This window comes from Electrophorus electricus, chromosome 18, assembly GCF_041902795.1.
Source record: "Electrophorus electricus isolate QZ-2024a chromosome 18, ASM4190279v1, whole genome shotgun sequence".
NCBI classification, from domain to species: Eukaryota; Metazoa; Chordata; class Actinopteri; order Gymnotiformes; family Gymnotidae; genus Electrophorus; species Electrophorus electricus.
Window position 1 is genome coordinate 19,146,264 of NC_137514.1, and position 13,564 is coordinate 19,159,827.

Below are 13,564 nucleotides of genomic sequence, written 5' to 3' on the forward strand. Positions count from 1 at the left end.
ATAAAATTGAGGGCTGGAGAATGCATGTTTTTGTAACGTGCTGGCTCGAGTGCCAAAGGGCATGGAGCAGGACGCACAGAATCTTGGCAAGGAAGAGCATTTAATTACACAAAACAAAAGACAAAAGTGGCACTTACGTATTACACAAACATAAACACACTAAACACTAACGGTGTTTAACACTTAACACGATCTAGACAACCAGTGACGACAGTTACGTTTACGAACAACTAACATGCTACATTAACTTCTACAAGTACAATGACCAATACCCTGCACACAAGGAGAAAGGTTCATATACATAAAGACAAGACAAGGTGCAGGTGTGCACAGGTGTGGCCACAAACAAAAGATCCTCTGACTTCAAGTGGCAGGCCAAACCACGTATATATAATTTAAATAATTATATATGTATAAAACAACAGTCTACATAGACAGGCTATAACTGTTAAACCTCTTTAAACATCTTCAGGATGTAGATCTTTTTTTATACGTACATATTTGCTTAAAGTGGATATGTGGCATCTATTCTTTGTTGCAAAACTGACAACTGAGCTGTGTCAGTAGTATCAGAGCTCTCATCAGAAGCAAGAAAATAACATAAAAGAGTATTTCTCTTTTCAATGAGCTTCTCTTTTAGATCAATCAATCAACATGTATTTATATATCACTTTTTACAACAGATGTTGTCCCAAAGCAGCTTTACAACTGTCCAAGTCCAAGCCCCCGGTGAGCAAACCAATGGTGAGAGTGGCAAGGAAAACCTCCCTAGAGCATGAGGAACAATGCTTGAGAGGAACCAAGACTCAAAGGGGGGGCCCATCCTCTGACCAACAATGGTCACTACAATAACAATTTTAAGAGAAATATGAATAAAAAACTTTAAAAATAAGCAAATAATGTCTAGTCCAACTTTCTAGAGGTGCTAGTCTTGTCCTGATGGTTTGAATGTGTCAAAGACCCATCCTGCAAGAGAATGTCCATTAAGGGCAATGGTGGAGGTATGGTGGGCTACAGGAGGGGACATCAGGTGGTGGTAGGAGTAGCCATGACAGCTGAGACATGTAGAGGCTTAGTAACATCCTGCAAGAGAGTCAGAGGCTAGCTCGCTCACCGAATCAGTCACTAAATTTCTGCTAAGGCTGAAATTTGCAAATGCTTGTCTTTTTCTGTACACACTGAAGCACAGCAGTTTTGCCTTGTACTGGAAATAAAGCAGATATTATTATAGAATTATCGAAAACAAAGTACAATTGTAACCAAGTACAATTCAAGCAATTGAGGGTTAAAGGCCTTGCTCAGAGGCCCAACAGTAGTAATTTTCAATGGTGGGTCTTGAAGCAGAAACCTTCACATTACTAGTTCAATACCTTAACTGCTGAGCTACCCCTGCATTATTGCTTTGTGGTGTTATCTTCGTAAACATAGCCTGCTGTGCTTCAAGGCCCTTCTTCATTTCTTCTTCCATCTGTTGGCTCTGCTGTTTGTGCAACTCTCAATATTTGTCATAGTATTTTGTCTCATAATTGTGCATAATGTTATATTCTTTCATTACAGCCACATTATCTCCACAAGACAGACAGGCTTATCCTTATTAGAAGTAAACAGGTAATTGAGCTCCCACCTGTGTTCAAAACTCATGTGTTTACTGTCATCTTTTCTTTTGGTCATTTTTGTAGCAAGCTAGGTGTTTCTATTGCTCAGACTGCTGCTGAAACACAGTTAGCATGTTTGGTGATATGGTGATAGAATAAGTGAGTTTGGTTAAAATTACTTTAGGTATGTTTAATGCATGTGCTGTTTAAGCATAATGGAATGTAAACTACAACAGTCAAGTAAGTTTAAAGAGCACTCCAGAAAACATATACACATTACAGCAGTTTGATTTCATAATGGAATGTAAATTACAACAGTCAAGTCATTGGCCAATGATATTTAGCAGTTTGACTTGTAACATCTGAGTTTCATGTGATTGACAGGAGATGTGGAACTGCAAATAGGTGTAGCAGCTCAATATTTGAAGAATGGAGATGTGGGCAGTGGTAGCTCAGTGGTTAAGGTACTTGCGTTGTAATCAGAAGGTTGCTGGTTCAGTGCCAAGGAGTAATAAGGCACAGCATGCAGCACATAATGACAAACTGGCAAATAATTGGACATGTTTAATGTGTTTGCTTTTGACTACATTTCTTTTCTGAGCTGAATCATGATGAAAAGATTACTTGATTAGATATAGATAAAAAATGTTACATTTAGAATTATGGTGTGGAATCATGGCAATTTACACCTATTGCTGTTACCTTAACTGCAGAGAAAGGCATGGTTTTCCACAGGAACTGGAAGAAAAGTCACCTTACAGAGATGCAGGAGGGTAGAGTGATTAGGGTGGAGGGACAGACATAGTTGTTTTGTTTTTTTTCCTGCCCTCAGCACTATGTAAACAATAGGGCCCTTGCACAGGGAAAGGGAACACTCCCACCATCTCTCACTTTTTAGCTGTGTTCCAGCCTCGGCCTTAAACTCTCACCCTTTTCCTCCTTTCTGCAGCCTGTCTGGTTGTTTGATCATGGACGAAGGCTGCTCTTTTCTGACTTCAGCTCAGCGTTCAAAGAATTCATACCTGAAAGAACTGGATCTGGCCTACAACCACCCAGGAGATTCAGGAGTGAAGCTGCTGTCTGCTAGACTGGATCCACAGTTAAAGCTAATCAAACTGAAGTATGTAGAACTGTACAGAGTTGTATGCATGTTTGCATGCAGCCTTTGCTGATATATTACAGCATATATTATTATACTCCACTTTTCTAACATATTAAAATAACGAGGTTTTGTGTGTGTGTGTGTGTGTGTGTGTGTGTGTGTGTGCATGTTAGGGAGAGTGAGTTTAAGTGTGTGATATTCATATATGACATTTAGCATTTAGCTGATATTCACTTTTTGTTTTCTGTTTGACTTTATCTCATAGTAATCTAATTGCTTGTATCAAAATTAGAAACAAGGGCAGAAAGAAATTGACTGGATATAAAATAGATGTTGGTCATGTTCTTATGGTTTTAGCCTTGTTGAATTGTCAATCATGTTAAAATGTATATGCTTATCAGATGCTTTTTGTCATGACATATATCCCAGACCAATTATATAACCAATTATATAAAGTTCCCACTTGTCATTTTAATATTTATATCATTTTTAAGTCCGAAATCTGCATTAACTTACAAATGAGACTATGTGCAGAACCACTAACCAAATATTATTAAGCCAACAGTGAAATAATTCCGACAATAGCAATACAATGTAACTACGGAAAATAAAAAATAAGCAACAGAAATCATACTCCTAAAATTTGGGAACTTTATTAGTAGTACAGAATAGATTGCATATTGAAGTTTTAACTTCTTGACACTTTGAACAGTTTGAACTACAATAGCATCATTGTCATAATACCAGGTTAACCAGTAAGGGAAAAGATGAGTGCAATTAAGAGCATCTGCACACAGGCTTAGAACATTATCACATGGTTCTCTCCAGGCCTAGAGAGATAAAGAGCAGCCTTTATTTCTCTAATCTCCCTAGTCACTGTGTGTGTATGTGTGTGTGTTTTTCTGTTGTCAGACCATGTCTCAGATCAGCAGAAAAGGGGAAACATCTACCCTCCTCAAGAGAGGAACCTACTTTATTAAATAACATTGACATACCACATATATGACTGTTTGTTATTAAATCTAAATACCATCAACATTTCAAATGATAATTATCATTGTATGTGTGTAAGGAGGTGGAGAGAAAGTGAGATGAATGAAGGAGCAACAATTCCAATATTTTCTGACTTTATACTATGGCATTGGCCACTGGATTTGAGAGAATGCACCTTTCCACTGTTCTCCAGGCAGAGAGAGAGAGAGAGAGAGACACACACACACACACACACACACACACACACACACACACACACACACACACACACACACACACACACACACACACACACACACACACACACACACACACACACACACACACACCCCACCCTACCTACCTACCTTTCACCTTCCCCACTCCCAGTTCTCTGACTAGTGATTTCCAGCACCTGTTCCTTGTTTGCTTTCCTTTGCTATGCCTTTTGTTGCTTTGGAAAATAAAGACACTCCAAAGCTGCACTTGCATTTCACTCCCTCCCTGCTTGCGTCACAGTCACAGACTTTATTTAGTTGAAAATTAATGTTGTCATTTGTGTATTTATTGTAGTCTTGATCTGTGAAATTAAGTCACCTACTGGATGTTAATTTCATCTTGGTCATTCTGTCTAGATAGTTCTTGGTTCTGAAATACATTGTTTTTAATCATTTTACTCATTATATAATAAATAAGTGAATAAAATAGAGGGAAAGAAACATGACTGGAGGAATAAACATATTAACAATGGTAGGCTGTATGTTGGGTGGTCCATGACTGTAAGGGTCTTAAAAGTTAAATATGATTTTGGTCATGCAAATGCAAGATGGGCTGGGAATAAGGAAAGGAGAACCATTACATCTTTATTTTTCATGAATGTTATGTAAGAAAATGATTTTTTTAGTGCTGGGGCTATGACTTTTATTACAAAAATATGCTCACAGGGAACTAATGTTGCAGGCAAACAAATGTATACAGATGTGAATAATCTGCTAATTCTTCCCAAAAGTATTTCATTGCCACTCCACAGTGGCATCTGTTGCAGACTTTGTGTGTCTCTTTGACATGGATGATCAGACGCTCCAATTGCCTCTTTGATATTGTTTGGATTGCCAAATCCAAGAATAGTGGCCAAAGCCAACACACAAATAGACTCTGGTGCATCACATCATGAGTGTACACTGTAGGCTTTCTTTTAGATTGATGCCTAATAAACAGAAAAGATTTGAACATCGTATTATTTTGGCTAAAATATTACAAAATGTATTATATGAAGAATATATTAGGCTCTCAGCATCTTACTGTACAGAATCACTGATTTTGCCCTTTTGGACAAATTTGTATTGCAACATCCAATCCATTGTTATCATCTTTGATGCTGACACTTTTTTTCTTCAGACATCTCTATCTTTGCCTGTCACTACATCTGCCTTCCAAACATGCAATCATTAATCACATCTTTTTTTTTTTTGGATGTTTGTCACACTTAAATGTTTCAGATCATCAAACAAATGTAAATATTAGACAAAAAAAAAAAACTACAAGTAAACACAAATGAAGGTTTTTATTATTAAGGGAAAAATTACAAACTCACACGGCCCTGGGCAAAAAAAAAAAAAAAAAAAAAAAGTGATTCTTTGCAATGTTCCTGAGATGGAGAAAAGCGGTCTCATTTACATGAGAGTGTGTGCTGGGTTTCTCCCCATCCTTCCATCCCTCTCTCTCTCTCTCTGATCAGTACAGATGCAGGGTATCAGTAGAAGAAACTCTCCATGCCTGGGATTGGGAAGTAGTGGAATAATGAATGATTTTGCTGCTGTCTCCACCCTGACTCCACCTCCCCCATGACTTCACCTCTACTCTACCTCTGCCTCCACGCAGATACATCTCGACCATGACTCTGCCTCCACTCTGGCTCCAACCTGGCCTTACTTACTTGTTATGTGTCTTGGTAAAATTTATTAATCAAAGTTTGTATATAGAACACATTAGATACTACACTTAAAGTCAGAGCAGAAATAGGCACTCTTAACATATTTAGGTCCTGGTCTACTTTATGACCGGCTATGTGTGCAGGTCAATATGACTTGACCTTTTCATATATTTTATGAGTCCCAACCCCACGAGTCCCCCGTCGAGCGCCTGCACGCTTAACGGGGTGGAGAGGGTAAAGGCTCTTATTCCCAGCTTCTTAGCAAAGCCCCAGTCCATTACATTGCCTGCTGCACTGGAGTCAACCAGTGCCGACGTGGAGAGTCAACGACCCAAGTGTACAATCACCACAGATAGTATGCACATAGATAGGGTTGGGGAACGACTCACTGGATTGTGGTGCTCTCCTCGGTTCTCCAGAATGCCTTTTACTCTGGCCACTCCTAGCTGGATGGGCTCCACCGGAGCTTGTGCTTGCACCACTGTGGGTGCATTCTCCTCCTGTTGTTACCCTCAGGGAAATTTCTGGCGTTGCTCCTGCAGGAGAGTCAAACATGGTAGCAAGGTGTATCTCATTCAGCAAGTTGGCTTCCTGCTTACATGCCAATTCCACCTGTAGGTCTGCCCTTAGTCCAATGACGAAGGCGGACACGTTCCACCTAGCTTCCACAGCTAGCCTCTGGAATTCCATGGCGTAATCCACCGCGGTTCAGATTCCTTGCCTTAGGCATAGCATGGATTGCCCAAAGACTCCCCTGACATGGATGGAAAAACATAGTTTTCAGTTCTGCAATAAAACCAACATAATTGTTCAAAAGTTTGGAAGCGTTGGTGACGAGCCCCGCTCCCCAGGCATGGGCTTTCCCTGCCAGCTGGGAGATCACAAAAGCGACCTTGGCGTGGTCGGGTAGTCGATGTCGGTATCTGAAAAAAAGTTTGCACTGTATGATGAAGCCCTCACATTCCTCAGGGTCTCTGCCATACATCTCGGGAGTCTTGCTTCCAGGGGGCTGGACATTCTGTGACGTTTGCAGCATGGAGGAAGCAAGAGGCGAGGTTGCAATAAAATGCTCTTTATTATCCATCATTCCATAGCAATGGAAGCAACAAACAAACATAAACAATGGCTCTCAAAAGGTAGCATGAACGTAATTCTCAGACGTGGCTGGCATATTAGGTCCGCTAATGTGCAGCCTCATCTCTTGGTTTCTGTGGGTTTAAATAGGCAGAGTCTGAGTAACACACAGGTGAACACAATTAGTATTCTGGTGATTGTGAGTTGGGCAGGTAAGGGGTGTGATGCCTAGCAGGTTGGGTGTGTCCCTCCTGCTAGCTGGCTGCCCAACCGTGACAGTGGTACGGCCTGCCGCATGCAGGGGGATTCACGTGTGTGTTATTTGTAAACAACCCCCCGGGATTGCATACACCTGTATAGGCATTAATATTACATGTTGGTCTGTCTATTTAAACCCCTGTCAATGTATGCTCCCCATTGGTCATTGTCACTATGTAGTGTTGTATCATCTCTAATCATGTGTAGGGTATCCTTGTTATGTGTTCAGTGTATAGTTATAAATGTTATATGTGAGTCCCACCGTTGTTGTCCATGCTGTGTTAATAAATGTCTTTCACAGACGAGGGGGTCTGTGCATCCTGCTCCATGCCATCGGCACTCGGGCTGTCCGTATTACACAATGACAACCACCACAGGTCGCCTACTGCCTTGGCAAATAACAGACTTCCTGGAGGCAGGTGTTTATGCACGCCGCAAAGTGCTGTCTGGATCCCAGGAGACTGGGGAGAGTACTGTGACCGAGGGTCATAGAAACTCCGGAGGCAGAGAGGAACGCCCCCTAGAATTTTTGGGGGGGCCTAGGGCTATCGAGCTGAAACCACGGAGAGCCGAGTCTCATTTGTAAATTAATGCAGATTTTTGACTTAAAAATGTCATAAATATTAAATGACAAGTGAGAACTTTTTATAATTTGTTATATAATTGGTCTGGGATATATGTCATGACAAAAAATGTGTGTGCTTATCAGATGCTTTAACACGACTGACAATTCAACAAGGCTAAAAGCATAAGCACATGACCAACATTTATTTTATATCCAGTCAATTTCTTTCTGCCCTTGTTTCTAATATTGCTACAAGGAATCAGATTACTATGAGATAAAGACTAACAGAAAACAAAAAGTAAATATCAGCGAAATGCTAAATGTCATAAATGAATATCACACACTTAAACTCACTCTCCCTAACATGCACACACACATACAAACACACAAAACCCCATTATTTTATAATATGTGCTTTCACTACAACTGCTGGAGTATATCAGCAAAGGCTGCATGCAAACATACAACTCTGTACATTTCGACATACTTCAGTTTGATTAGCTTTAACTGTGGATCCTCTGGTCTAGCAGACAGCAACTTCACTCCTGAATCTCCTGGGTGGTTGTAGGTCAGTTCCAGTTCTTTGAACGCCGAGCTGAAGTCATCTGCTTCAGCCTGCTGCATGTAGTAGGAGTTCATGGTCATTCTTGTTTGTAAGTGTTCGTGTTGTTAGTGTTCGTGTTTATGTTCACAGTGTTCCATGTAATTTGTACTCGTGTTAAGTTTTTGTGAGTGCCAATGTCTTTCATGTATGTTAATAAGAAAGTGTGTACATCCTGCTCCTTGCCCTGTGGCACTCGGGCCGTTACAGTAAGACACAGAACCTGATGAGGTTTAAATGATCATCCCAGTCATTGATACCCTATTAGGGTCAATTGTGCCACCAACTGTTGTATTTTTGAAAGAAATATTTCCCCAAGAAGACAAAATTGCCCTGATGGTCAAAAAAACTCCTGTTAAAAAAAGATATGAAATCAAACTGCTGTAATGTGTATATGTTTTCTGGAGTGCTCTTTAAACTTACTTGACTGTTGTAGTTTACATTCCATTATGCTTAAACAGCACATGCATTAAACATACCTAAAATAATTTGAACCAAACTCACTTATTCTATCACCATATCACCAAACATGCTAGCTGTGTTTCAGCAGCAGTCTGAGCAATAAAAACACCTAGCTTGCTACAAAAATGACCAAAAGAAAAGATGACAGTAAACACATGAGTTTTGAACACAGGTGGGAGCTCAATTATCTGTTTACTTCTAATAAGGATAAACCTGTCTGTCTTGTGGAGATAATGTACTGTAATGAAAGAATATAACATTATGCACAATTATGAGACAAAACATTATGACAAATATTGAGAGTTGCACAAACAGCAGAGCCAACAGATGGAAGAAGAAATGAAGAAGGGCCTTGAAGCACAGCAGGCTATGTTTACGAAGATAACACCACAAAGCAATAATGCAGGGGTAGCTCAGCAGTTAAGGTATTGAACTAGTAATGTGAAGGATTCTGCTTCAAGACCCACCATTGAAAATTACTACTTGGGCCTCTGAGCAAGGCATTTAACCCTCAATTGCTTGAATTGTACTTGGTTACAATTGTACTTTGTTTTCGATAATTCTATAATAATATCTGCTTTATTTCCAGTACAAGGCAAAACTGCTGTGCTTCAGTGTGTACAGAAAAAGACAAGCATTTGCAAATTTCAGCCTTAGCAGAAATTTAGTGACTGATTGGGTGAGCGAGCTAGCCTCTGACTCTCTTGCAGGATGTTACTGAGCCTCTACATGTCTCAGCTGTCATGGCTACTCCTACCACCACCTGATGTCCCCTCCTTTAGCCCACCATACCTCCACCATTGCCCTTAATGGACATTCTCTTGCAGGATGGGTCTTTGACACATTCAAACCATCGGTTTAACAGTTATAGCCTGTCTATGTAGACTGTTGTTTTATACATATATAATTATTTAAATTATATATACGTGGTTTGGCCTGCCACTTGAAGTCAGAGGATCTTTTGTTTGTGGCCACACCTGTGCACACCTGCACCTTGTCTTGTCTTTATGTATATGAACCTTTCTCCTTGTGTGCAGGGTATTGGTCATTGTACTTGTAGAAGTTAATGTAGCATGTTAGTTGTTCGTAAACGTAACTGTCGTCACTGGTTGTCTAGATCGTGTTAAGTGTTAAACACCGTTAGTGTTTAGTGTGTTTATGTTTGTGTAATACGTAAGTGCCACTTTTGTCTTTTGTTTTGTGTAATTAAATGCTCTTCCTTGCCAAGATTCTGTGCGTCCTGCTCCATGCCCTTTGGCACTCGAGCCAGCACGTTACAAAAACATGCATTCTCCAGCCCTCAATTTTATTGAGATTTTACAGTACGGTCTTTTAAGTTTGACAACCCTGCTCTACAACATGACAGGACATGTAAAACAATGTTGAGAGGAAAGATATTTATTACATCCATAATAAACATAAATGTCCACATGTACAAAATCTCTGGGCAAATTATATGACATTAAGGAATATATTGGGTGTCAATAAAAATGTCAGAACTAAAGTTACAAAACTTGCCCCTAATATATTGTAGGTAGCTGGTGGGTATTATGGTATTGTGACATGATGCAAAACAAAATCATGTGAGACTATACGGAAAAGCACAAAAGACAGAAAAATCAAAAACACTCAAAGTTTTATTTTTCTGAATACTTGCAAGATCAGTGCATCAGTTGTAAAATGTGCCTAACAAAACCATATCTTTCAAAATTTAAATGTCAAATCTTTGCTCTTTACACTATAATTTGCTCTTTACACTGGCACAGCCCTGATAGAGGCAGAACAATGGTTTTAAAGATAAAGTTAATGTTTTACCTGTCTTCACCTGAAATTGCTACATCAGTCCAGACTTACTGAAGCCGTAGACTGTCTCTCACTAAAGGCACAGACTTATATATTTAAGTTTATAGCAACTTTTCAGAGACGTAATAAATTGCCCATCAAATGAGCTTAGAAATCTATAAACGTCTGAGTTACTATGGAGGCCAGTGCTCAGTGTAATACTGGGGAAGATTTCAGTAGGAAGCAGAACAGTGCATTCACTGCAGTGTGAACACTAACAGAGTCAAAAACTGACAATACAAATGCATAACGACAGACCTTTGTACATATGATAACGACACAATGAGGAGCAGGTGTGAGACACAAGGAGGGTGTGGCCACATTGACGAACACACAGACGAGAAGACGTTTGGTGGGGGTGGGGGCGTACTGTGACAAAAATGAATGACCAGTATTGCTCTTGCAGTTTTGGCATATACTGAATAAGCAATGAAGAGATCAGGTAATAAGAAAATGTTATTTATTATTATTTATTTCAAATTAAATAAAAACACGTGTTCTCTGGCCTCTTAGTTAATGGTGGTTTAACCCTAAAGCAGTACTACTAAGTTTATATTTAAGCTCACTGTTACACAATTTCCATTCTATTTTTATTTATTTCAAAGTATGACATTCAGAAGTCTCACCTCTGCCAATTTGCTATGATGAAAAAGAGCACCAAACAGCCAACATGAAACAAGGTACTTGGAACTGGGTGTTTGGGAGAATCTAGGAGTGAAACATGCGGCCTCAGTGTTGTTAGCACTATGCTGTACCAGATAAAGCTACAGGAGCAATTTAAGCTTCAAAGAAGCATCATCAGATGAGTTTTGTTCTCCCCCGATCATTCACAATTCTTTCTCAGTGAGATGTAAAAGAATCTGGGCAGACTCACTTATTTGTGATGCAGTAGTGTGATTTGTAGATCACAGCATCTGATCATGTGTCTGACCACTGTACCCATGCTATTTCACCAGCTCTCTGTCTAAATTAAACAACTGCAGTAATTAAGAAGTATTCATGACTGCTGTGGTTCACTATTAAACAATGTGCCATTTAAATATGTCCAGTGCTGTTTTGTATATGTAAAAAGAAACACAATGATGACATAATTATGACAAAAATCGCCACCTTAAATAATTGCTGTCACTGATTTCCAGGACAACAATTGTGGAAATGGATTGGCCTGATGAGGCCTTAGTAACTATTGACCCTACAGTGGAAAAGAGGCTATTCATGCAATTTGGTAAAGAAGCTGTTTTAAACACAACTGTAAAGAGCAACTTCATTCAGCAGGACTTGGCTGGCTAGGAGAGGTCATTTCAGTGACATTGTTGATATGCCTTTATGTTTATCTTAGACTGTTGTTTTTTTCTGCGTTTCAGTTCTGGATCTTTATGGCACCTGAACTTTGCACTGGACCAGGGGAAAACAATAAAACAACGGTTGGAATTGCAACTTCCATGACTTGAGTTTTACATCACTGCTCAGCTATCCTGCAACTATGTTGGTGTTTGCATTTCTGATATAATTAACTTTAATATTAAACATCCAGCAAATATTAAACAATAAGAATATTTTATCTACCCAATATGTACCATAATGTTTTTGTTTATTTCTTTAATATTCACAAATACATTTTAGATCATCCATCCTTCATTCTCTTAGTTTTTAAATTTTTACTTACATTGGGTCAGAGGGCCCAGGTCCACTGCTGAAGTAATGAGGATGATTGATTCATTATTCATAAACAGACAGATGGGTGCTGGAGGTGCTGCTCTCTTCACCATGAGAGATCAATCATGACGAGAGTAAAATGTTGAGTAATTACTTCTTTTATTACAACTCATCCAGCCTGAGCATAAGGAACATAAATAATATTCTCACTTTCTTTTTTCCCCACTTTTTTAATAAATTGGGGTTAGAGGTATAGAAATAGAGAGTCATCAATGTTGAGGCAACCAATTGTAGGTAGCACATCACAGTCGGCTTCACTTCACATTTCAGGGTAAAGTCTGTTCATTTACTTTGAAGAACGATATAATGTTCAGAAATTTCAAATCCTTCATTTTTCTCTTTGATTTTTTTTTGTTTTGTTTCTTTCTTTCCATGCACTAAAACCACATAATTAAATATTTAAGCATAAATTTTTATCATGGAAAATAAACTGAAATAAACTGAAAAACAAGTCCTTCAAACATGAATAAGAAAGTTGGGTGAGCTTAAAACTGCAGCTTACTTGCAATGAGTTGTGTTTAGTGAAGTATATGATTCTGTTTATATGATGGGAACTGTTTACTGAAATAATATTACATTGGTTGAAGATTTTGACCATTTTACATTATAACATTTCCACATGCTCGGTTTATCTGGGAAACCATTACAGGGCTTGTGAAATGACCCAGACTTCACTACTGAGTTCTAAAAAGGGTTCTGGAGAGCATTTAATTAGCCAGGCCTCAAACTGCACCTGTACATTTAAATACATAATGTGTTTTGTTTTTTGGTTTTTTTCCAGTGTCCATACCTTAGTTGTAACATATGTGGTGGAAATTCAATAAAACGGGGAGTCAGATGTGGATAATAAGTAAAAGGTTTTAATAGAAAAGATTCCACAGAGTGTGCGGCTCACTGCCGAGAGGAGCCCCGAGCACACGAAGCGTTGCTTAATATACGATTCTGGCTGTATGCTTTGACCAATCACGGACTTCCTGCCTCTTGTTGCTGTGGCTCATACACCAATCAGCTTTAAGCGTTGCTTATATCTTCAGGCCACGGTAACGGTCTGCTTGGGTGTCGTTTCTTCTTTGCACGCAGTGTAGTAAAACAAGATAGACAGTTCCTGTTGATCTAATCTATAGTCACACTCCCTTAACGTTCCTTGCTTGCATAAGCATTTTTTTTCCTGGAGAACATGATACCACTGACTGTATGTGAATCACCGAAGCATACAGTATTTCCTTTACACATAACATTTCAGGATATTGAAAAGTTTCTCTCACTCTTGCTCACTTATCTTCTTGTTAGTTATCTGTCTTTGGGACTTAATCAACAAAACGTAATACATTTTATTATTATATACAGCAAGTGCATTTGTGTGCATAAAGTGTTATTTTATTACTTTTTAAAATATTATTGCGGTTCACACATTTAAAATATTATTGTGGTTCAAAAGAATATG

At 39.0% G+C, this 13,564-nt stretch overlaps 1 long non-coding RNA gene across 1 annotated transcript; it reads left to right on the forward strand.

Annotated features, from left to right (window-relative positions):
• The first annotated feature begins 10,751 nt into the window (after window positions 1-10,751).
• On the forward strand, window positions 10,752-11,780 carry LOC145652125 (uncharacterized). Its single transcript, XR_014118340.1, has 3 exons — window positions 10,752-10,846; window positions 11,010-11,084; window positions 11,769-11,780. It is a non-coding gene; the product is annotated as an uncharacterized LOC145652125 (long non-coding RNA).
• Window positions 11,781-13,564: the final 1,784 nt, after the last annotated feature.